Below are 23,970 nucleotides of genomic sequence, written 5' to 3' on the forward strand. Positions count from 1 at the left end.
TCAGTTTGCAAATTTTGAGTGTTGAGAGTGCAGAAAGAAAAATAAATAAATATTTTTGGGGGAGGCAAACTTATTGAGAAAGCAATGGAACACTGGAATACCACATTGATATTACAGCACGCAGAAGGAAAGATCAAAATAACAGAAGTGAAGATACGATGCGGGATCTTCCAGGGTGACAGCCTTTCCCCCTCCTGTTTTGCTTGGCTCTGGACACACTGAGCAACCTCATTAATGCACAATGACCCGGATACATCTTCGAAGGATACAAAATCGAAGAATGTCCAAAGAGACAAGAAAGGTGACACATCTACTGTACATGGATGATTTAAAACTCTTTACACCAAATCATGAAAAATTGGCAGAACAACTAAAATTAGTGAAATAGTACTCCAACAACATTCAAATGGAATTTGGCCTTTAAAAAAAATGTGCCAAGTGCACATTCGTATAAGGTCGACCAACAAAAACGGATAGCAATAATGTACTCAAATACAACTAGAAAGCATCTGAAAATGCAAAGCCTGTCCGCATCCACTTTCAATTCAGGTATTTTTTCCTTAGGCTAAACATGATGAAAACAGCTAAAAGAAATACCAAAAATTACGATTTTTGGTGACCTGACCTTTTGACCTCAAAAACAATAGGCTTCAGCGACCCAATATGGAAACCTTGCTCAAATTTCAAGTCAATCGGATGCAAATTAACAATTTTATGCAATCTTGACTTTTGACCTTTTGATTGAAAAGAAAACCCAATCGGCTTCTATATTTTGATCCACCAACCTCCTTGAGAGACGGCCCAGTACCCTGGTACTCCTTTCGCCGACCTCAGAGGGATGAAACAGGCTGAGTCAACCCCACCTGGTATTAATTCAACAGCTGAACGGGATTCAAACTCAGGACCTTAGGATCACAAGCCCACAGCCCTAACCATTAGGCCAACACCAGGTATCGACACATATACACACACGCATATACGTGCACACACACACACACACACACACACACACACACACACACACACACACACACACACACACACACACACACACACACACACACACACACACACACACACACACACACACACACACACACACGTGTTACATCGAGACTTGGGAGGGCTCCGTTCCACCTTATGAAACCCGCATTTGGAGATGAGGACCAGACACACAGACACAGACACAGAGACAGAGACACAGACACACACGATAGTGGCAACGAGGGAGGCAGCATGATTTGCCAATCATGCCACCTCCCTCTCGCTTTGGATGGAGATGACCAGCAGCTGCACAAATACATTAGTTTTGAAGGCAGTGGGGACTGACCCGAAAATGGCAGCTTTGATGAGATGAAATGTGCGTGTGGTGCTCGATGCCATGCGTTCGAAGTGCGTTTGGGATGCGGCCTGACCTTGGAGCTTGGTGGGACTTGTGGACCCCGTGCTACCAGGTAGGAGGGCTCGAGGTTTGACGGATCCAGGTGGGAAGAACCGAGCTTTCAAAAGGCCGCTTCTGGGTGCACGGCAGCTTTGGTAATGGACAGGGCCTCGTGCATGGTGCCCGAAGTTAAGTGGGTTGTCTGGGACATGACCTGGCCTTGCAGCTCGCTAGGGTTTTCTGACCCCATCATCAAGAGATGCGCATGGGGTGCCTGATACCACACCGGTCGACATGCGTTTGTGATGCAGCCTAGCCCTGCAGCTTGTTGGGACTTGGAAAGCAAATACTGCCGGATGGGAGGCCCAAGCTTTGGTGGATCCGGGAGGGGGGCCAAGGTTTGGTGGACCTTCTCTTGCAGGCCTCCAGATGATGAGGATGTGGGAGACCGAGGTGAGATCGGGGATCGCACCAGATGAGGCAGCTTCTGGGTGCACGACAGTTTTGTTGAGGCAGAGGATCAAGCGCGTGGCGCCCAAAGTCATAAGGATCGTCTGACACGCGGCCTGTCCTTGTATCTTGCTGGGTTTTTCTGAACCCATCATCAAGATATGCACATGACATGCCTGATACCACGCCATTTGACATGCATATGTGACGCTGAGTGTGTTGACAGTGACATTTGTGACAAAAGCGTACACACATTGTCATGAAATTGATTCAAGACCTCGCTCCAAGATAAGAGGCTTTATTGAATTCGATCTTCACATCCTACACACGCAAGCAATAATCTCATTAGTCCGAAGAAGCATATAAAAGCATCTGGAAGCATATATAAATGGGTGAAGCTTTCTAACACATTAGCCATCAATCAACAGTCTCATCTTACCAAGATAAGGCCAAAGAAAATATATTGCTGGTCTCTGGTCAGTTCCAGAATTGATGCGGCAATGTTATTTTTTTTGTTTTTTTTTGAAAAGCATGGATTGCACATATAAAGGTGTTGTTTTTGTGTCGTCATGCCTTGCGGTCCTCCTCACCTGCCGCGGCGCCATCCAGAGAGAAATTAAAGACAGCCAATGGGACAGGTCCGCCTTTTTGTAAATAATGAACACAAGCTTAATAAGTTATTTTAAAATGTATTTATTCTGAAAATCATTAAGTTCTTCAAGCATATTATAGACTGCCATTTCGTTCTCGAGATCGCCTCGCCGTTCTGTCAAACATTCCAATGCGTCGATCGCGTCAACACTGCGCATGCGCAAGTGGTCTAACAGGTGATTGCCGAAGCATTTGAATGCTGAAAAAACCGCGCATGTGCAAATGACTACACCCCTGGACCAATCTTGGTGTACAGGATGACACGCTGCATGTGTATCAAAGCCGCGCATGTGCAGATGGGCTGTATGGTGTGGTTCAAATCGGCGCATGCGCAGCTGGGCTAAACGGCTAACGCGGAAGCGCTTGAATCCATGGATTCCATGCCGATGGTCTCCCACGATCTCTTCTCCCAGTCCACCAGATGATCACAGACACTTACAACTTCATGACAAACGAGATAGGATCCAGGCATAACCAACGAGACCACTTGCAGCTCTCTCGGCCTTCTGGTTGCTTCACAAAAACCCGACAAAGAACGTCGTCGTTTCAATAAATGACAATATCCAGCCGATTGGATTCATGACGGCACGGCACACAAAACTACTCATATCTTTGGAACGGCTGGTTGGATTTGGACAAACTAAACGAAGTTTTGTAGGGGAGAACCGTGCGTGAACGTCGATACCAATGGCGACCCTCACAGACCTGTATTTCCCGAGATAGCTCGCCGGCCCGGCAACATGCATACATTATATGTGCCTCACGCTCGAAATCGCGTTTTCGGCGAGAACGTGACCTCACGGCTCACGTAATTGCAATTATCTCGTCTCGGCGCCACCTCAAGTATACGCGAATACTTGAGGCGGCATGGCATTGTTTATGTTTAATGTGCTCTATAATTTATGATGTGCTCTATATTATACAGACGCGTGCTGTTGTAGGTACCGTTGAAAAACAAAAAAAATGTTGACGCGCGGGGTCAAAATCGATGCGCGCGCTGACCAGAGACCGGAAATATATTTTTCTTGGCCTAAACCAGCGCACATCTCTGTATAACCTGAGGAAGTTTTAAAAAGACTTCCTTATGAGTTTAATAAGTCCTTGTGAGTAAGTTTTTATTCACAGCTAAGTTGTAATTTGTGTTTTGAGCTTTTTACATTGCAGAAGATAACAGAAACATGAATGTTGTTTTGTAAAATTACCTAGAGCCATAACAATGTTGCATAATCTGTAAAAATGATAAATTAAGCTATACTAGGAACATGTTAGAGATGTTAAGAGCTGGAAAAAGCTGGTGATGAATGCAGCACGCTCGGTGGAATTCTGGAAAACACAGGGTTAGCTCTCTTTGTAATTACCGCAATTAGTAAAAACGTTTCTACTGAGATGAGTTTCATGTATTACGGATTCGGCACTTATTATTATTGTTGTTATTATTATTGTTGGTTCTAAGTATTATGGTTATTGTTGTTTAAGGGAAATGGTTATTGTGGTTGAATGGTTAAAAGCGCTCATGGAAAAGAGACAGGAAGCCGGAAGACGATGATAGAGAGGAAGAAGAAGGCGTGAGGAGACAGTGAAAGGACGTGTCTTGAAGCTCCGTACCGAGCGTGGTCGAGCGAAGGTCGCGAGTGAACTTTGAGTCAGTGAAAGGAATTTCGTACGATTGGTGTATCGCGGGAGTATTGAAAAACCTGCGTATTCAGGTATAGGCGTTGAGGTTCCGGAGAATCCTCGCCTAGAGGCTACGGCTCGAGTAAGACCCGTCCGCCATTTTGACCCTCGCGCGTCGTTCACTGAACAAGGTTTTTGCTGCGTCAGCTGGCCTCACCCTCCAGTGGTCTGCCGGGGATGGGTGTGCACTAAAGCGGCGTGTGAAGATTACACTGCGGTTCGCGGATTGAACGGTGAATGTACACGTCTGGATCGCGTCTTTGGGATTTCTCTTTCCACCGCCAGTGTGCTGTTTGTTTGGCCCACGTGACGGTCCATGCCTTGCCTACACCTCCTTACTCGCCTCATCGCCTCATCGCCTCTTCGCCGGGATCCCCTCTGAGTTATAGAGACATTGAGGAGTGTTCTGTTCCGTTCACTGGGAGAGCAGTGAGTTTGAGTTAGGTTACTTGAGAATATGGTACCATCTTAAGATATTGATTGTATGGTTGATTGCTACCATTGTTGTATTGTTCTTCCTGTGTGCTTTTGAATATGTTATTTGTTTGTTGATAACCATTGGTGTGGTTTCATTATTGAGTTTGACACGGAATAACATATTTTTTTCTGCCGTGGCTCCTCTCGGGATTCGGAGGTATACCGAGACTAGGAGGTCGGGGAGGAACACGTAACAGAAATTGGGGGCTCGTCCAATTGACTCGTGGGCTCGAAATTGGGTCTTCGTCCGGGATCAAAAATTCCTTAAATTTCGTCCGGGAAAGAATTCCCTAACATTCCCAGAATTCCCAAATTTGGAACTTTTTCCAACATTCCCAATTTTTTTCAAAAACAACAAAAAAATTTTTTTTTGTGTTTTTTTAAAATTTCTTGTGTGAAGGTTAACAGGTGCTAATGGATAGTCACCATGGAGTTTGACGCAGATAAGTTTGCAGCGACCCCTAGTGAGGCACAGTTCCGAGCATTATTAAAATCGGAACTCTTGATATTGGCCAAACATTTTAGCTTGGAGGTCTGAACTAATATGAAGAAGGCAGAGATGTGGACAGTGGTGATACAATATCTGGTGGAACAAGGAACATGGAAAGAGGTAGCCTTGGATTGGTTACCGGAGGAACAAGAAAATGTGGAGCTCCGGAAACTGGAGATGCAATTGCAGAGCCAGGAAAGGGTAAAAGCACAGGAAAGAGAACTCGAAGAAAGAAGAGAAGAGAAAAAAGCAGAGGAAATGAGAGCTGAAAGGGAACTCGAAGCAGAGGAGAGAAAAGCCAAAAGGGAGTTAAAGGACCGTGAAATGGCGCTTCAGCAGGAAATTAAACTCAAGGAGCTGGATTTAAGGAAAGAACGGGGAGAGGTACCATCCATGCCGACTGGTTCGACACCTAGTCAGAACACCTGGGATGTTGGCAGACATGTGAGGCTGGTTCCACCCTTCAATGAAAAGGAGGTAGCGAAAAAAATTTCACACTTTGAGAAAGTGGCTCAACTCCTAAAATGGCCTGAGGAGTCCTGGACCATGTTAGTGCAAAGTGTTCTGGTGGGTAAAGTTCAAGATATTTATTCGGCTTTACCGATTGACCAATGTGCAGATTATGAGATAGTGAAGAAAAACATTCTCAAAGCCTATGAATTGGTCCCTGAAGCTTACTGGCAAAAATTCTGGAATGCCAGGAAGAGGGAGAGTGAGACCCATGTGGAGTTTGCCAGAATGAAAGAAACCATGTTTGATAGGTGGTGTGATTCAAAAGGGGTTGGGAAAGACTTCGAACTATTGCGACAATTGATCCTGGTGGAGGAATTCCAACAGTGTGTCCACGAGGACATTAAAGTACATCTGGAGGAAAGGAAAGTACCAAAGTTGTATGAGGCAGCAACCATGGCAGATGACTATGCCTTAACACACAGGATGGGGTTCCACAAACCTAACTTCTCGCCTAGACCTAGCCAGGGGAACTATGGTACATCAGGGGCGGAGAACGAAAATTCATGGGGGCGGCCTCGAGCTGACTATGAGGACCACTCTGATACCACGACTTCTAGAAATCAGAAGACAACAGTTCCAAGGCAGATGTATCTTCTGGGTGGCTCGAGGCAGACCACAAGGTTCTCCTCCGGGCCTACTCGCGCTTTTTGCCATAAACCTGGACACTTGATGTCCCACTGTTATGCTCTGGAGAAGGGAAATCAGGAGCGGAGTTCGACTAGTACAACTACGAATGCAATGGCAAATGTGGGAAATCGCCCTCAAAAGGGTTACCAACCATTTATTTCAGAGGGGTGTGTGTCACTGGATGGAGACTCGACTAACCAGAAACCGGTTAGGGTATTGAGGGACACAGGAGCACATCAATCTTTGATGCTTGAAGGCATTTTGCCATTGTCAGAGGAGACGGCAACTGGTGAAAGTGTTCGTTTACAGGGGATTGGTGGCTGTGTTAGAGCTCCACTTCATGTCATCCATTTGAGGTCTGATTTGGTGTCAGGACTGGTCACCATAGGTTTACAAGCCACTCTTCCTGTAGAGGGAATCTCTTTTATTATCGTGAATGATTTGGCCGGTGGTCAAGTTTCTGGTAACCCGATGGTTGTTAGAAAGCCCAGTAGGGAAAATAACACCATGCCAGTTAGGGACGGCGGCAAATTTGGCAGGTTATTTGTAGGGCGACTGAACTTCAAAACAAAGGAAGAAGTTCTGACCTCTGTCTTTAGCAAATATCGACCGCTTCTGGAATGCGGCTGGTAAAAGACAGGGAAACGCAAAAGTCAAGAGGGTTTGGCTTTGTCACGTTTGAAAACATAAAGGATGCCAAAGAGGCAGAGATGGATTGGAATGGTAAGGATTTGGAGGGTCGGACCATAGCCGTAGAGAAGGCAGGCTGTAGGCGTCGAGGGGGCTACAGAAGAGGAAAACGGGGCGATAGTTTCGGTGGTGGCCGCAGTCAATATTATTATGGAGCTCCCGAAGGAATGATTAATAGGGTAGTGGCCGAGAAGGAGACCGCTATTTACGTGACTACAGTGACGAGTGGTCCAACCGTGATTATTACGAAAGTTAGAAAGAGTTGAAGCACTGAATACTGCGGAGCAGCCGAACAAAAATTCCTACATGGATTAACCGTGAACGCCACGTTCCTAAAGGCATCCATGTAGTGAACTTCCCTACACGGATTAACCGTGAACTCCACGTTCCTAAATGCGTCCATGTAGTGAACTTTCCCACACGGACTAACCATGAACTCCACGTTCCTGAAGGCGTCCATGTAGTGAATACTTCCAGGCCTCACCACCCAACCACCATGGAACCTGGGTTTTAGCTCGGCCTCCCAGAGAAAAGTGCTGTAGATTTGTTTGACTTTGGATTGTGATCACTACCCCTTCACCTTCATTCAGAAGAAACTAAAAGTAAAAAAATCAGAGGGTGATGAGATGGAGTTTGGCTTTGCAGGAGTCTGATGGGGAAATTGAACATGTAAGGGCAGGGACAATGTCGTTGCTGTTGCTTTGTCCAGTGTGAATTAACTTTGGATATCTCTGTGGGTTGTTCGAAGTTTTGTTGCTTTATTTTTGGGGAATATTGAGTGTTGTTGCTCACGGGAATGGATGATTTGGGTTGTGAGTTTACTTTTGTTGGTTTAAAGAGTTTGCCTGCAAAGAAAGTTTTCGCTGTGTTCAAACTTTTTTCTTGAGGGGGGGGGGGGGGAAGTGTTATGGATTCGGCACTTATTATTATTGTTGTTATTATTATTATTGTTGGTTCTAAGTATTATGGTTATTGTTGTCTAAGGGAAATGGTTATTGTGGTTAAAAGGTTAAAAGCGCTAATGGAAAAGAGACAGGAAGCCGGAAGACGACGACAGAGAGGAAGAAGAAGGCGTGAGGAGACAGTGAAAGGACGTGTCTTGAAGCTCCGTACCGAGCGTGGTCGAGCGAAGGTTGCGAGTGAACTTTGAGTCAGTGAAAGGAATTTCATACGATTGGTGTTATCGCGGGAGTATTGAAAAACCTGCGTATTCAGGTATAGGCGTTGAGGTTCCGGAGAATCCTCGCCTCGAGGCTATGGCTCGAGTAAGAGCCGTCTGCCATTTTGACCCTCGCGCGTCGTTCACTGAACAAGGTTTTTGCCGCGTCAGCTGGCCTCACCCTCCGGTGGTCTGCCGGGGATGGGTGTGCACTAAAGCGGCGTGTGAAGATTACACTGCGGTTCGCAGATTGAATGGTGAATGTACACGTCTGGATCGCGTCTTTGGGATTTCTCTTTCCACCGCCAGTGTGCTGTTTGTTTGGACCACGTGATGGTCCACGCCTTGCCTACACCTCCTTACTCGCCTCATCACCTCTTCGCCAGGATCCCCTCTGAGTTATAGAGACATTGAGGAGTGTTCTGTTCCATTCACTGGGAGAGCAGTGAGTTTGAGTTCGGTTACTTGAGAAGATGGTACCATCTTAAGATATTGATTGTGTGGTTGATTGCTACCATTGTTGTATTGTTCTTCCTGTGTGCTTTTTAATATACTAGGGCATGCCCGTACTATATATATGCCCGTACTATATATCTATCTAAAATTATATCCCCCCCCCTCTATTTACATGAAATGGTTTGGTCCATTCGCAACGCCAAAGCGAACGGCGAACGGCTTGCGAGTACAGTGACAATCCCCCCCTCTATTTACATGAAATGGTTTCGTCCATTCGCAACGACCACAGAACCCCCCCCCTCTATTTACATGGAATGGTTTGGTCCATTCGCAACGCCGGCACACGCGATCGTTCGCTGCTCTCTGATTGGTTGAATCGTTTTTTGGACATAGCTCGGTAAGTAATTGTCCGATTAATATGAAACCTTGAAAAGGCACATCCTCGGGTCCCCAGCAATATACCTGGCAAGTGAAAAGTATATCGGACCCGTGGTTGTCGAGAAACAGCGGTCACAGACAGACAAACGTACAAACGTACAAACGTACAGAGATTACTGGAATTATAGATAGATTATTTGTTTGTTGATAACCATTGGTGTGGTTTCATTATTGAGTTTGACACTGAATAACATATTTTTTGTGCCATGGCTCCTCTCGGGGTTCGGAGGTATACCGAGACCAGGAGGTCGGGGAGGAACACATAACACATGCCCCCACCTCTTCTCCTCGCTGAGACCTGCAGAAAAGAATGACTTCCAGATGAGCTAATTCTCCAGAGAAGGCCCAAGTATGTGTTCTGGTGCCAGCCTTGCTGCAACCTTTGTGACCTTTTAATCACTCTTCTGCTCTTGCACAAACATCAGAGAGCAACGGAAACTATAAAGGAGCTGTACTTCACAACAGCAGTAAGAAACTCACTTGTGCTGTATGTTCAATGAAGTACTTGGTGTAAATGCAAGTGAGTTTGTTCCAGCAAGTTGATTAAATCATTCACCAGAAAGTGGTAGTCTCTGTCTCTCTGTTTATCCTAATTGAGTAGAGATATTACACCTACAACAAACCCATTCAGCTTGTAGAAACCGTCTCTCCTTGCACACAAAGTGATCACATATACATAGGCATGCGAGAAGTATCATGCCGCCGAATCCTCTTCTTCTTCTTCTTCTTCTTTTTTATCACATATTGTGTACAAGGGCACACACACCCATACCTAATTGGTCTCCAAAGCCAGTTGCCCATTGGGATTCCTCTGTCATGCAATAATCTCCCCTCCCACATTTATGCATGGCACTCTTAAGGTGGGTTTTCACGGGACACGCGAACGGTTCGCGAAGGATGCGAATGTCGAAAAAATGGCAAAGTCCAACATTCGTATTTTAGGCTCCAAAGGTTCGCCAAACATGCGCGGGGCTGCGGAAGCATCGTCAATTGTTCGCAGGAGTCGTTTTTTGTTCGGCGGGTATTTCAAACAATTTTGAAATACCCGCCGAACAAAAAACGACGCTTCCGAACCCCCGCACATGTTTGGCGAACTTTTGGAGCCTAAAATACGAATGTTGGACTTTGCCATTTTTTCGACATTCGCATCCTTCGCGAACCGTTCGCGTGTCCCGTGAAAACCCACCTTTAGTTTGCCAGTCACCCCCTTTTGGTGAAATTTCTAAAATTCAGATTTACTGCTCACCTCCACTCATTCGTTCCTCTATTTTCCCACCTGTGGAACCAACCTACACATTCTCTTCAATCTCAGTTCTTCTCTCCAGGGTTTCAAGACAACAATTCACCACCATCTCAGATATTACCCCAACCACCCCCATGATATTGTCTCCCCCCATTAAATCTTACCATGCCCACTTATTTCCAGGTTTCCAGTTTTTCCTTCTGCTTTGAGAGTTTGCATCTGTATCCATCTTGGTCATACCCTGTGTTCTCCCCTTGACAATACATACCATTTTTTTTTTGTTCACCAATCATTTCCTATTCCATTTCGAGGCGCTGCATGATGTGGCGTCATTGCCGGGCACCGATGGGGGCTCGGTGATGATGCGTGCCAAAAGGGAATACTCAGTTTTCACTCCGTTTGTTTGTTTGTTGTGCACCACTCGTTTCCTATTCCATCTCCAGGTGCTGCATGATGTCATCGCCGGATGCCAAAGGGGGCCCTGTGATGACACGCTTAAAGTGAGTACACTCAGACCCCGCTTAACGCTGATGATGCGTTCCTCGGAGATGGAGCTCTATGTAAATCAGCGCTATGCAGGGTCATTATAACATAACGTAAATGGACATGTGTGCCTGATTAAAAAAAAATTCAACCCGAGATATATGATGTATTATTTTATGTATACAATAATTAGTGGGAGTAACAATCACATAATAATGTACAATAATAAACCTTAATGAACAATGTCTAGTATCATTAATAAGTAATTACTTGTACATCAGTGGAGCAGCAACACATCGCAGCAGCAGCGGAGGGAAGCAGCTGGTGGTTACATCTTAAAGGACGGACCAGGCTGTGGGTCCTCCTCTAACTTTGGCTTCTTCTTGAAGTAGTCGTTGAGAGTTGACTGCCTTTTCTTAAGCTTCCTCTCATGAAACAGTTCTCGGTAGCAGGAAATCATGTCGAGAACACCTCTCTTTGCCTTATTGCTTCTCTCCCAGTCAGGGTCATTATCGATGAAATGGTCCATGATTTGTGTGATTGTGGTGATGCTAGTATGAGGAATTATGTGGTGAGGTTTCTTGCTGGTGTATCCTCTTCTCCATCCGTGTCCTCATATTCACTCGGGATGCGTTGCTCTGTCAATTATCGAAGCCCTTCTAACGAAGGCTCTCACCATGAGACTGCAGTAACTCTTCAACATCGCCATCATTAATATCCTCTAATCCCGCTTCATTGGCCAGTTCAACGATGTTTTGGATGAATGGTTCGGCCTGAAATCCTCGGAAGTCGTTAGATGCTTCTGGCCATAGCTTCTTCCACACTCCGTTCATGCAGTTTGAAGTTACTTCATCCCAGGCTGCTCTGATATAGTCTACAGCTTTCATGACGTTGTAGTTTTTCCAAAATTGCCTGATGGATTGTTTGTCTTGACCAGGCTTTAAAATTCGATATTACTCCTTGATCCATTGGTTGGAGTAATGAAGTGGTGTTTGGTGGAAGGTATACCACTTCTACAGGAATGCAGGTCCGAAGAGTGTCAGGATTCGCAGGGTGGCCTGGGGCATTATCAAGCACCAGCAATGCTTTAGGTTCATGGTCATGCTCCTCACAATACCGCTTCACTGCTGGACTAAAATGTGAAACAAACCAATTTTGGAAAATATCAATTGTCACCCAGGCTTTCTTGTTTGATTTCCAAATCACTGGTAGACTTGACTTTAAATGCCTTTCATTGCTCGTGGTGTTTCAGAGTGATACACAAGTGTTGTAAGAATCAGAGTTACAACATTGGCTCAGATAATGAGTTTAATCTCAATTGATCCCTAACAATACCTGTAAATAGAACCAGCGAACATCATATCAATATTCAGCATACATCAGAATCAGTAATGGGATTACAGATGAGCACAAGCAAGCTTCAAACAAAGTGACAGTACGTACCATCTATTAAAGCACCTACGTAGCATACAGTAAATGTCTCAGGTATGATCATTGCGCTGAATGACCGAGTTCTTATAACGGCTGCGTAGTGGACAAAAGACGCATGACACCTGGGTTCAGACTTTAGACAATTTCATGACATTCTCCCCGGCGTTAAAACTACACTACCCCTAGGGGTGAAAAGCAAGCGGAATAGCAGTATAGAAACTCAGGTGGCAAAAGAGTACATGGAGCAGCAAGTCTTGTCAGTCCCAGCCGTAGCAATCGGGGCATCGAATTTCTCTTCTGCCGCATGCTCGGTAAGCGTCGGGAGCTTCAACCGCGAGACCAAATTCCCCCACGTCGGAATAACTGCCTATCTCGGGAGATGGCGGCGGCACCTCAGGGCCGACCGGATCGGGCGTGTGTGGGAGCGGAGTTGACGGTGAATTCCCCATCAACGGGTCCCCCTGGCTGAGTTCCGGCTGAACGGTATCCCCGCATGGAGCAAGATGACGCACCGAGACTGTAGACTTGCGTCTGTTTGGCAGCAGCACTTGAGCGTGCTCGGGATTGGCTTGGAGAATGTGAACCTTGTCGACAAGCCGGTCATATTTACTTTGACGAACCGCGTGTTTGAGGAAAGCTGGTCCGGGCTCAGCTAGCCAGCCCGGCAAAGGTCGAACAGCAGCAGAACGGCACGAGTAACGAAACAGACGGTCGTGAGGAGTTTGATTAGTAGCGGTGCACAATAAAGTCCTGATCGAGTTTAAAGCCCCGTGCACCATCCAGGTCCATCGGTCCAGTCCTAGTCCGGGAGACTTAAGGCCCAGAGTAATGGCCTTCCATATAATGCCATTAAATCTTTCCACCTGACCGTTCGCCTGTGGCCTGTATGGGGTAGTATAGCTTGAAGCTATATGCGCTGGAGCAAAAAGGTCCTCACATCCTGGGACAGAAACACAGCACCTCGATCGGTGTGTACGTAAGCCGGATTCCCGAACATGGAGAACAAAGTCTGCAGACACTGGATAACCGTCGCAGCGGTCATATCATTGCATGGGAAAGCAAAAGGGAATCTGGAGAACTCATCAACTATCCTGAGAAGATAGCGAGAGCTTTCCGAGGCCAGTAGGCTAGGACTAGCAGGAAGACACGAAGCCGGTAGAGGCCCTTTAAAATCCATTGCCAATCTCTCCCATGGCCGAGTAGCCTGAATCAGCGTACCCATTGGTGGTTTGTAGAAACGAGGTTTGAGTTCAGCACAAATGGAACAAGTGCGACACAGCTGCTGAATGTCCTCAACAGAGTAGGGCAAATTGCGACTTTGCACATAATGAGCGAAACGCGTCACTCCGGGATGGCACAACGCTCCATGAAGAACACGCATATCCTCAAAGGAGGTGAGACTCACACACACCAAAGGACATGATAATGCGTCTGTGGCGAGATTATCCCGCCCTGGGCGATACTTAAAAGTGTAGCAAAAATCGGCTGGCTCTATCCGCCAGCGAGTGATCTTTTCGTTCTTAATGCGCTGAGCATGACACGTGTCGTACATAAAAGCGACGCTTTGCTGATCAGTAATGACCTTAAAACATTTGCCAAGCAGATAGGGTCTCCAACGCCTAATAGACTCGATGATGGTGTACGCTTCCTTCTCGACAGATGAATGACGTTTCTCCGCGGAGGAGAGAGTCCTTGAAAAGAAGGCTACAGGTCGCCCCCTCCTCCCCCTTGAGAGAGCGTGGCAGCTATCGCGTCGTCCGACACATCGCTTTCCAAAACAGAGGGTTGCTGTCATCAATAGACGACACAGCGGCGCCAGCTATGTCGGACTTCAGGCCATGGAAAGCGGGGCCTTGGCGGCATGACCCATGTGGAACACATTGCAATCTATAAGTGGGCGGAGCTTTTCAGAAAAATTTTGGACCCACTTTGAGTAATGTGCAAATAGTCCGAGGGCACGCTTCAACGAAGTGTGATCATGTAGTGGGGCCATGTCCAGCAAAGGTCACAGTCGCTCCTTGTCTGGAGTGATAGTGCCCTGGGTCACGGTGTACTCCAGGAGATCTATCATTCAGGAGGAATAGCGACATTTAGCCTCGTTCAGAGTTAGCCGATACGTGCGCGCAACCTGGAGGAAACGCTGCAAATTAGCATCATGATGGGCCTGATCGTACCGACAAACTGTGAGATTGTCCAGGTAAACAAAGACATCGGTTAAGTGTTCCTTAGCGATTATGTCATCTCTGGCCCTTTGAAAGCATGCCACCCCGTTTGTGACCCCAAAAGGTAATCGAGTGAACTGGTACAACCTCTGTCCGGATTCAAAGCCGGGGTAGATGCGATCGGCCTCCGTAATAGGGATCTGATGATACACGCTTCGGAGATCTAATGTGCTGTAGATCGAGTGCTGTGCCACCTGCCGAACCAGGGAATCCAATCCTGGGAGTGGGTTGGCGTCCAATTGCGTAAACCGATTAATCGTCTGCGAGTAGTCGATTACCATGCGTTTGCGATGATTTTCTGTCTGGACTACCAGAACTTGAGCCCTCCAAGGCGATCGACAAGGTTCAATTATACCCTCCTTTAGAAGTTGGCTAGTTTCCTCCGCTATAAATTGCGTGTCAGCCCGCGAGTATCGTCGCGATTTAACGGCAACTGGGGTGCAGTCAGGAGTCAAATTTGGAAACAGCATCAGGGGTTCAATTTCCATCCCAGCCAGAGCACACACACAGAGAGAGAGAGTATTGTCACCTCCAAATTCCATTTCTAACCATCTATGTCGATGGAGAAAATCGTGACCTAGTAGCACTTCTGCACATAACGTTGGTAAAACTATTAAATGCACATCCGGAAACATTCGGCCATTGATCACTAGCTTCAGCTGGCATTCGCCTTTGGTACGCAGCCAAAGAGCTTGGGAAGCCATGAAAATCCTGCGTGTTGTCCCGAGAATCGGCCAGCCGTGCTTCTGGACGAGCCGCAAGTCAACATAGCTATCGGTAGAGCCCGTGTCGATCAAGGTGTTGACCATCTGTCCACCAATCATGACTGGAATAACAGCGTTGGTTAACCCTGGTGGCCCTGTAGTTGTCAAAACATCCAGAGGTGGCGATCGAGCCACGCGCGGGTCCGACGCTAGCTAGTGTCGAGCGTGGCGTAGTTGTCGAAACATCCAGAGGTGGCGAACGAGCCACGCGCGCGCGTCCGATGCCAGCTAGTGTCGAGTGTGGCGGGGATCACCCCGCAGGCGATGAAAGAGTTCCCGTCAAAGGCGTGCGTGCCGCGCAAGGCCCGCGCGGGGAGATCCTAGTCAAGGGCGCGTGACGGCACCTCGCAGGCTGCGAGTGGATCCTAGTCAAGGTTGCGTGAGATGCAAATTGTGCACCGGACTGTGCGAAAAGCACGGACAATGTCGGGCAAGTTCGCCGGCCCCGTGTCGATCGGCATACCTTTGAAAAATGACCTTTCCATGAGCACGAATGGCACGTCGCTTCGCGCGCGGGGCAAACTGTTCTCAAATGATTTCGATTTCCACAAAAATAGCACTTTGCGGTACTCCCGGCAGATGGGGTCGCGGCAGCAGCGGCTGTCACGCTCGGGCCCGAAGCCTCGAGAGTGTCCGTTGTCCCCGATTCCAGCGGAGGTTCAGCATCCGCTCGCTCTGCTGCCGCAGACCTCTCCGGTCGCTCACCGGTCAGCCCCACAGTGATGTACGGACGATTGAATGCCTCCGATTGTGTCTGCTCCTCGTAGTAAATTAGCGCCAACATATGGGCAGTCTGTAGAGTTTGATCGGCAGTTTCTAGCAATCTTTGACATATCATCGGTGAGTGTATCCCGGAAACAAATGAATTTCTCAATAAATCGTCACAGACCTGTTCATGGGATTTAGGTTCACCTGTACAGTCCTTCGCTAACCGGCGGAGACCCTGAACGAAGTGGTCGATGGATTCTGAAGGGTCCTATCGTCGTGAGGAGAGCAGGTACCGGGTACTCGAGGCAGTACTCGAGTCGACGCCGGCTGGGTGAAAAACCCCGCCCAGCATTTGGAACCGAAATTTTTATAGTCGAGGCAGAGGAATTTGAATAATCAATTGGGCGTACGGAGCGCGATATCGTGTCTTCGACAAATTGAAATTTGTTTTTTTTTTAAGTAAAATAATACGCGCGCGGGGAACGACCTTCCGAAAAGCGGATGTTGGAGATCGACGAGATGGAGGTGCGTAGCGAGGCCTCCATCAGTGTAGGGAGTGAGCCGGAAATAGGGGGATTTGAATTAGAGGTTAGCCTTGGAGCCTCCCCCGTCCTGAGTACCAACTTACCCCCCTCCCCTACCGGGGAGTCGGGAGCAGTAGGAGCGGCCCCGACAACCGACCAGATGTTGGGTCAATTGCTTAGACAAATGGGAGAAACGAAAAATGAATTAAAGGGAGACATAAATGCACAGGGTGAGCGATTGAGAAAGCAGATGGGAGAAATGAGGGCCGATAGTGAGCGAATGGAAAGCAAAATGGAGTCCCAGGGGAATAAATGTAGGGAAGGAATAAAGGGAATGAGTGATCGATTGGAGGGAAAAATTGAAGGAGTTGGAATTAAAATTGATGAATGGACGAATGAATTGAAGAAAGGACGAACGAATGGTGCCAACGGGGCTCAGGAGCCGGGAATGGCAAAATTGGGAATTGCACCGGGAATGGCAATTGAAGTAAATGGGGAGACTGCAGGTGCAGAGGTGGATGGGGAATGTGTACAGGTGGATGGGGAATGTCCACAGTTGGATGGGGATGTCCACAGTTGGATGGGGAATGTCCACAGTTGGATGGGGAATGTGCATAGGTAGATGGGAAATGCCTGCAGGTAAACGTGGAGTGTCCACAGGTGAGCGGGGAGTGCCCACAGGTGAATGGGGAATGAAATTTGGAATGTGAGAATTGTAATAGGGAGCGTTTCCCACCTGGTAGCCTGGTTGTTTGTCGGGACCGGGTGGATGTCACAACACCTCAACAGGGGGGTGAATTGGAGTTGGTGCAGCACCAAGGCGATGGTGCAGAGCAAGGGGGGGGCAACGTTATTGGAGCCGGACCATGTATTTATTGATCAAAGCCTGGCGGGGCCAGAAATGATTTGTGGTGGTGATGATGATGAAGATGATGATGATGATGATGATGAGGATGATTTGATCCAGCGGCTGGGGACCTGGGACACTCCCAAGGAGTTTGGGGGAAGAGGTGAGGTGGTCTGAGGAGGTGGTTGTGGTGACCGTGGGGACCCTCACCGTGCATACCGATTGGGCAACGGAGGCTCCAAAATTGGACAACAGTTGGGGGAGTGTGTTGACTCCGGGCTGGATTTGGATCTTGAGGGATCGGGAGATCGCGCCTCCGACGATTTGGTCCCCGTAGGGAATGTGGACCGGCCGCAGGGAGGGGCAGAACAACCTGTGGGAGTTGTTACCTGCAGCTGCGGTTTGAGGCAGGAAAGCAAAATTTCTAAAAGGAAATTTAAAATTAAATTAAAATGGGAATTTGATTTGGCGCAGCCATGGGGAGAATTGGTCCCCGGGCTGCGGAATTTTGACATGGTGAGGTCGATGGTGACGGCCTCGGGGAAAAGTTGCCCCTTTCAAAATTTGGTGATGCCAGCCAGCTGGGCGGCTGTGCTGGCGAGATTTGGACGTGGGGTCCAGCCATGGGTGTCATGGTACGACCTGGGCCCCACGGGGGACCTGGTGGAGTGTGGCGTCCCTTGTCCATCGGGGGGACCGTCCGAGCGGGTGGCTCGGGCCGGCAGGGTCACCGGACCCTGGTAGGGGTTAAGACATCCAGGGGGTGGGGGGATCCGAGGTGGTCTCTCAAGCCTGGGATGGCAAATATTGAGGACCACTAGGGGGAGGTGTTGTGGGTCATGCTTTGGTGGTGGCACCGCAGATGGCCAGCTTGGGCCTGATGTAGTGACCACCCAGGCATGCGGCCTGACACCCTCTCCATGAGACTCTGGGACAACCAGCATGTGGTGACCTGACATGCTGGTTGGTCGATGGACGCGGGTCAATCCGCATGGACAGGGATGGAGATAGCCTGCCGGACAACCATTGGGGCATCTGTGGAACGTGATGGTGTGAGAGTGACCTTCCACAGATGTCTCGTTATGATTTATGGACTCTCGGGTTGGGAAGAGAGCCATGGGGATGTGAATCAGGAGATGTGTAACGAGCCGAGCATATGGGCCATGCTCGGCTGGCATGTGCATGGCAAAGCATCTTTCTTTGGTGAGATTAGTAAAATGTGAAAAATGTTTGGCATCGGTAATCTGTGGGTTAGATGTAAATTAAAGGGTGAATTTTGTGAAGAGAAATGGTGGACACTGTACAGTGATGCCATTATTGATCCAGGTGTGTTAGACCAAAGTGTTGGAGGCTGTGATAAATTTGATAGGGTAGCAAGACACAGTTTTCAACTGGTTGCGGGGGCAACTGTGCTGATATTTGGGACGCAGGATCATGGGGATGGAGTTGTGTAGCCTGAGGATCAACGTGGTGCTGTGCGTGTCCGAGGTGTGTGGACCATGTCTTCTGGGTGGGTCTCCTGGTGGAGCATGGCTGTTGACTGGACCTTGGTGTGGTCAAGTGTGGGTGAGCACTGGGGGGCTGCGGTTCTTTGGACTGGGGGATGAGAGGGCGGCGTAGGTGACGTGAGGGGAATGCCACGCACTGCGACCGTCTCTCCCAGGGCCGAGGTTGTGTGTGCGGTAGTGTGTGTTGTGGCAGCAGGTGCTCACCACATTGGCCAGCTGGGGCTGGTGCAGCCGTGTTCCTCGCAGGGGGGCTGAAGGATGGATGGTGGGTCGCACCCTTATGGACACTCACGGGCCATGTTGGCATTTTGACTGCTCACCTTGTCCCGATGACCCTTGCACGGTAGAGGTGCAGAGCTCTCGTGGCCACAGGTAGTTGCGAAGTGATGATCACCGTTGGATGTGGATCCACAAACCTGCCAGTGTAGTGGGGACAAAAGAGAAATTTGGAGAGATTTGGGAGGCCCAATGTGAAATTTTGGGATTTGGTGGGTGGATTGCACTTTGGACCTGACCAACTGATAGTTACCTGCACTTGAGGTGAGTGTTGATGTGTACTGTCCCAGGCTTCAGGACTTGCTTGGTAAATTGAGGGATATGTAATTTGGAGTTGGGAGGCGGGTGAGAGTGATGACATGGCTGGTGAGGGGGATGGAATGGTGGCCACACAGTGTCTTGTGGGTGGCGTGTGTTTATGTGTAGAGGTGATGTGTTTTCATGTGGTCGTGAGGTTGGAGAAATATGAGCGAGTGATGATTATTGAGTTTTGAAATGTGTTTTGGAAATGGAAATGTGTAATGATTTGAACTGTGAATGATGGGATTTCGTATGTGGCAGGCCATGGCAAAGCTTTGGAACATCTTGTACACCATCTATGGAATTGTGCCGTGTGGTGTTGAGAATTGAATGGCAACGGGGGAGGAAGTGTGTTTTGGGGATCTTGAGGGTGGGGAAGGTGTGTGTGTCCGCAGGTACGGATCAAGCTCTGAGGAGCGATGCCTGCGACCCCCCTCTGCGGCAATTACCCCTGGCAGCCGGTGGTAACTGGAAATTGGAGCTCGTCGGTGGAGGGTCTGGTTGGGCGCCGTGGGATGAGGAAGTCCCCCGGTGACCCGTGTTGCTGCGCTGGGGCAGGAGGCCACGGAGGAGCCTGGTGTGTGTGGAGACCCTCACCGGCGAGGTAACAGTGGAAAGGGGCTGTTGGGCTGTCACGGGGCCAAGAGGTAAGGGGGGGGGGGGCAATGAAATTGTAAGTCGGTTGACATGTGTTTGGGACTGCGGGCACCACAGCCTGAAGCGCCCCCACCATCTTTTTGTGCGGCACCTCCCCGCTGTCTAGTTGAAGAATGCACACACATGATATGACGTCAATGCCATGGTCCCGCGGGGGGGGGGGGGGGAGGGGGGGGTGAAATAAGGGCTGGTAATGATAAAGTGTCGTGCTGACTTATGGAATGTGTATGAGTGGATAAGGGGTTTGTGTTGCATGAATGTGGGCGAAATCCACCGGGCCATGTCACTCACCTGTAACACCTGGACAGGGCCCGTGGAAATTTAGGGGTGCATTGGGATGGCCGCGCAGGTAAGGTTGTGTCTTGTGGCATCAACCGGGGGACACGGTCTGTAGACCTGGGTTGTAAAAATGTATAGAGTTTTTGGAATTTTTGAGTAAGTGGCTAAGTTTGTGGTTGTTAGTTTTGAGTGTTGTTTGTTCCTCCCACCACAGGAGCGATGGAATGAAGACGATTGTAAATACATGAATGTACATGATTGCATGATGGTTAAGGGGTTTAGTTGTTAAGGAAGTGCAGGTAGGTAGTCCGACTCACTTCCCACAGCCCTTCCTGATTTATTTCATAGGTTAATTAAGTGTGTGACAGTAAGTGTTAAGGCTGGAATGGTAGCACCTGCAGTGAACCTTGCAGGAGCTACGGTTACGGGGGGGGGGGGAGGGGGGGGTGGGAACTGTGATACGAATTTGGGTAGTGATATATGTAGAGCAGAGTAGATCTCAGTAGGTAACATGCTTCGACTGTCACGATAGGGAATCTACCTGTAATAAGTTCTGTGTGTTTAGGCGTTTTGTCGGTCAAGGTGTATACCTGTGGATCTACCAGGAGATTCGGGTGATAGGTAGTGTAGGGATTAATGAGTAGAGCCCTTGTATGTCTCACCTGGTAGTCAAACCTTTGTCCCTTATGGCACGGCAGACCACATAGACACTAGTTAGGACCTTTAGTACAACAATAATGATGCCCTTCCCCCCTGACATGACTTGGGAAGAAATCGGGCGAGAACACCGCCACACAGCCGCCACCATTTGCACCTCCACGAGGCCTACCCGCCTCGCATATCACGTGCTATGACCAAGGAATAGGGGACGGGAGTGAGAGTGGTGCAGTGGGCGTGACCTGAGCGAGCCGGCGAGTTGGGGAGGCTCTGATTGGCAGAGCAGTGCGCCAATGCTGATGTCACCGGCCAGAGATATTAACAGCGCCGGACGCCTTTTTGGAGGGTTGGATCGAGAGTTCGTTTTGGGCAGCAGAGAGAGAGAGTCGTTCAGTTGGAGTCCCGGTGCGAGTGAGTTGAGACTCGGCGTGTGGAGTTGCGCAGAGTGTAGTGAGTTCGTGCGCAGAGTTGAGTTCGTGCACAGTTCGAGAGTTGATGAACGAGCGCCGAACGCCAGTTGGTTCGCAGTCGAGTTGAGAGAGGTCTGGCTTGCTGGTTGAGTTCGTTTGTGTGTTGGATCCTGAGTGAGTTACGCACGAGTGAGCAGTTGCGCACCCGTTGGATTACTGGCAGTCGTCCCGGTGATCCGAGTTGGCTTGTCGACCATGTACGAGGGTCGACCTCGTGGTGCTTGGTGCTTGTTGCTCGGTGCTTTGTAACTTGGAACGAGGCGTGCCGTGGGACGAAAGGAGCCGCGTGTTGGACGGCGGCCAAAGCCTACGACGAGACAGATAAGACCGCACGCCGTGTACGTTTTACATGACCAATGTGTTCTTTTTATTAATTCATATTCTCTCGTCTTGTCTCTGATATCTGTGTGTGTGGGATCCCAAAATTAGGCATTAGGTTTATCGTGCTTTTCCTGTCCTTGCTTTCATTGAATAAACCCTTATATTACTTTTTGTACAAATACCTGAACGCAGTTTCCTGATTGATTTGATAGTTAAGGCTGCGGAGACTTTCGCCGCTTCCCTCCATTCCGCGTGCATAGGTGTTTTAGATTTTGGAATCCGCCATTGAGTTTCCGCATTGGAGTTAAAGCCTTCGTGATCGGCATCCGCGACCGCCAGATATTAATTTCGGCAGTTGCGTGACATTATGTTGCTGAAAGAGCCTGGTGGTAGAAACTGGAGTTTTTGTTTTGCATTGCTTGGATTGTTACCTCCGCCACCAAAGATGGATGGAGGTTGTTTTCACCTCTGTCTGTTTGTCTGTCCGTTTGTGAACAAAATATCTCAAAAAGTTGTGGATGGATTCGGACGAAATTCGGCAGAGATCTAGCGTATGTAACAAGGACAAAATGATTAGATTTTGTTGAAGATCCGGATTCGGATCCGGCTACTAGAAATTTTAAAGTGATTCTTCACCATTGGGATATGGGGCCAAAAACGATGCACATCAGGATATCTCAAAAATTTATGGATGGATTTGGACGAAACTTGTTGGACCGGTTGTGTGTGTGTGACAAGGTAGAATCGATTCAATTTTGGTGAAGATCCAGATCCAGCTAGTATAATTTTTCAAGTGAATCTTCACCATTGAGTGATATGGTCAATCAGGTGGAGGTGTGCTCTCCACTGAGTGCCATTTTAGTTAAATTTTGTTTTTGTTTTGCATTGGTCGTCAGCTCATAAGGAGCTTGTACATCAATAGGATGTAAGGCAATGGCATTGTTAGGCATAGTCGTCCTTTAAATGTTAATTACAAGGATTTTCGTCGACATTAGATAAATGCACATATCATATGGGATTTGTACCAGACCTCACCTAATGTAACTTATCCGAAGAATGTGTTGAAATGTCATTGTTGTGGCTTGTTCTGAAAGTGTTGTTCTTTCACGACATCCTTCATCATGGTATCTTGAAGACGTTATTTATTGACCCCATTGATCCTTTTAACAAAACTCTGGAATGTGTGATTGACAGTCTCATTGCCTATCGTAAACATTGAAAGAACTGCTTCCTCTCTCTCCAATTGTTTATTGTTGCTTGTCATTCTTTGCATCGCCCCTCCTTTACTCTTGCTAGTTTATGTATAGTCCATCCTGCAACCTCTTCAAAGGCTTCAATATGCTTTATTCATTTTGGCCTTTTTGGTCCTTTATTCATTTTGGCCTTGGCAAATACATGGGGGAGTTCATGGAATTAAACGAATGAGATGCAAGCCCAGGAAGCATCAAGGTTTTAAAAATCTATATATACACGTATAAATGTATGTGTATGTGTATATATATATATATATATATATATATATATATATATATATATATATATATATATATATATATATAATATATATAATATATATATATATATATATATATATATATGTATATATATATATATATTAGTTGGGAAACCAATAATCTCTCAGGCTAACACTAGGTGCAGACGGTGCTAGACCAATGGAGGAAAAGATGGACATGGATAGATCGAAAAATGTTCAACAATAGGAGGATTTGTTTACACAATGAATGTGAAATGCGATAATGTGGAGCATGCGGTGCTGTTCAAGCAGTTTAATGACGAGCAATTAAGGAGCAATCAAAGTGTCTGGTCAAAAATGTAAATGTAATCAATCAAAAAGGCGGAGATGCAAGAATGTACAAAGGTGAGCAACTGCAAGCAATTTAGGGTGCTGGCAATATATAGCAAAGAAAAGAGACAAAGAGCAGCCTATACTGATACCTTACCTATCTCAAACATAGTAGATGTGCCCATCAGAATCATCTGCGGAGGGTAGAGAGTAAATAAAGGGGCAGGACGTTGTGGTTTTCGACCTATTTGCTCACCAGGTGTGGACCATTGTGTCTATGCTGCCCACATGCTAAGGGGAAGGGGGTAATAGGAAGAATACTGCTTGGTGTCGAAGGTGCGTATTGCAGATGGGTGGGTAGATGTGGTGAGGAGTGCGGTGACGTGCAAGGAGGAAACTGGAAAGAGGTGCATGGTTGTAGTTCCTGCCCTGAAAATAATAGGAAGCAGCAATGCCGCTGTTGAGCTCTT

This window comes from Myxine glutinosa, chromosome 11 (genome assembly GCF_964187855.1).
Source record: "Myxine glutinosa chromosome 11, kmMyxGlut1.1, whole genome shotgun sequence".
In the NCBI taxonomy this organism is placed as follows: Eukaryota; Metazoa; Chordata; class Myxini; order Myxiniformes; family Myxinidae; genus Myxine; species Myxine glutinosa.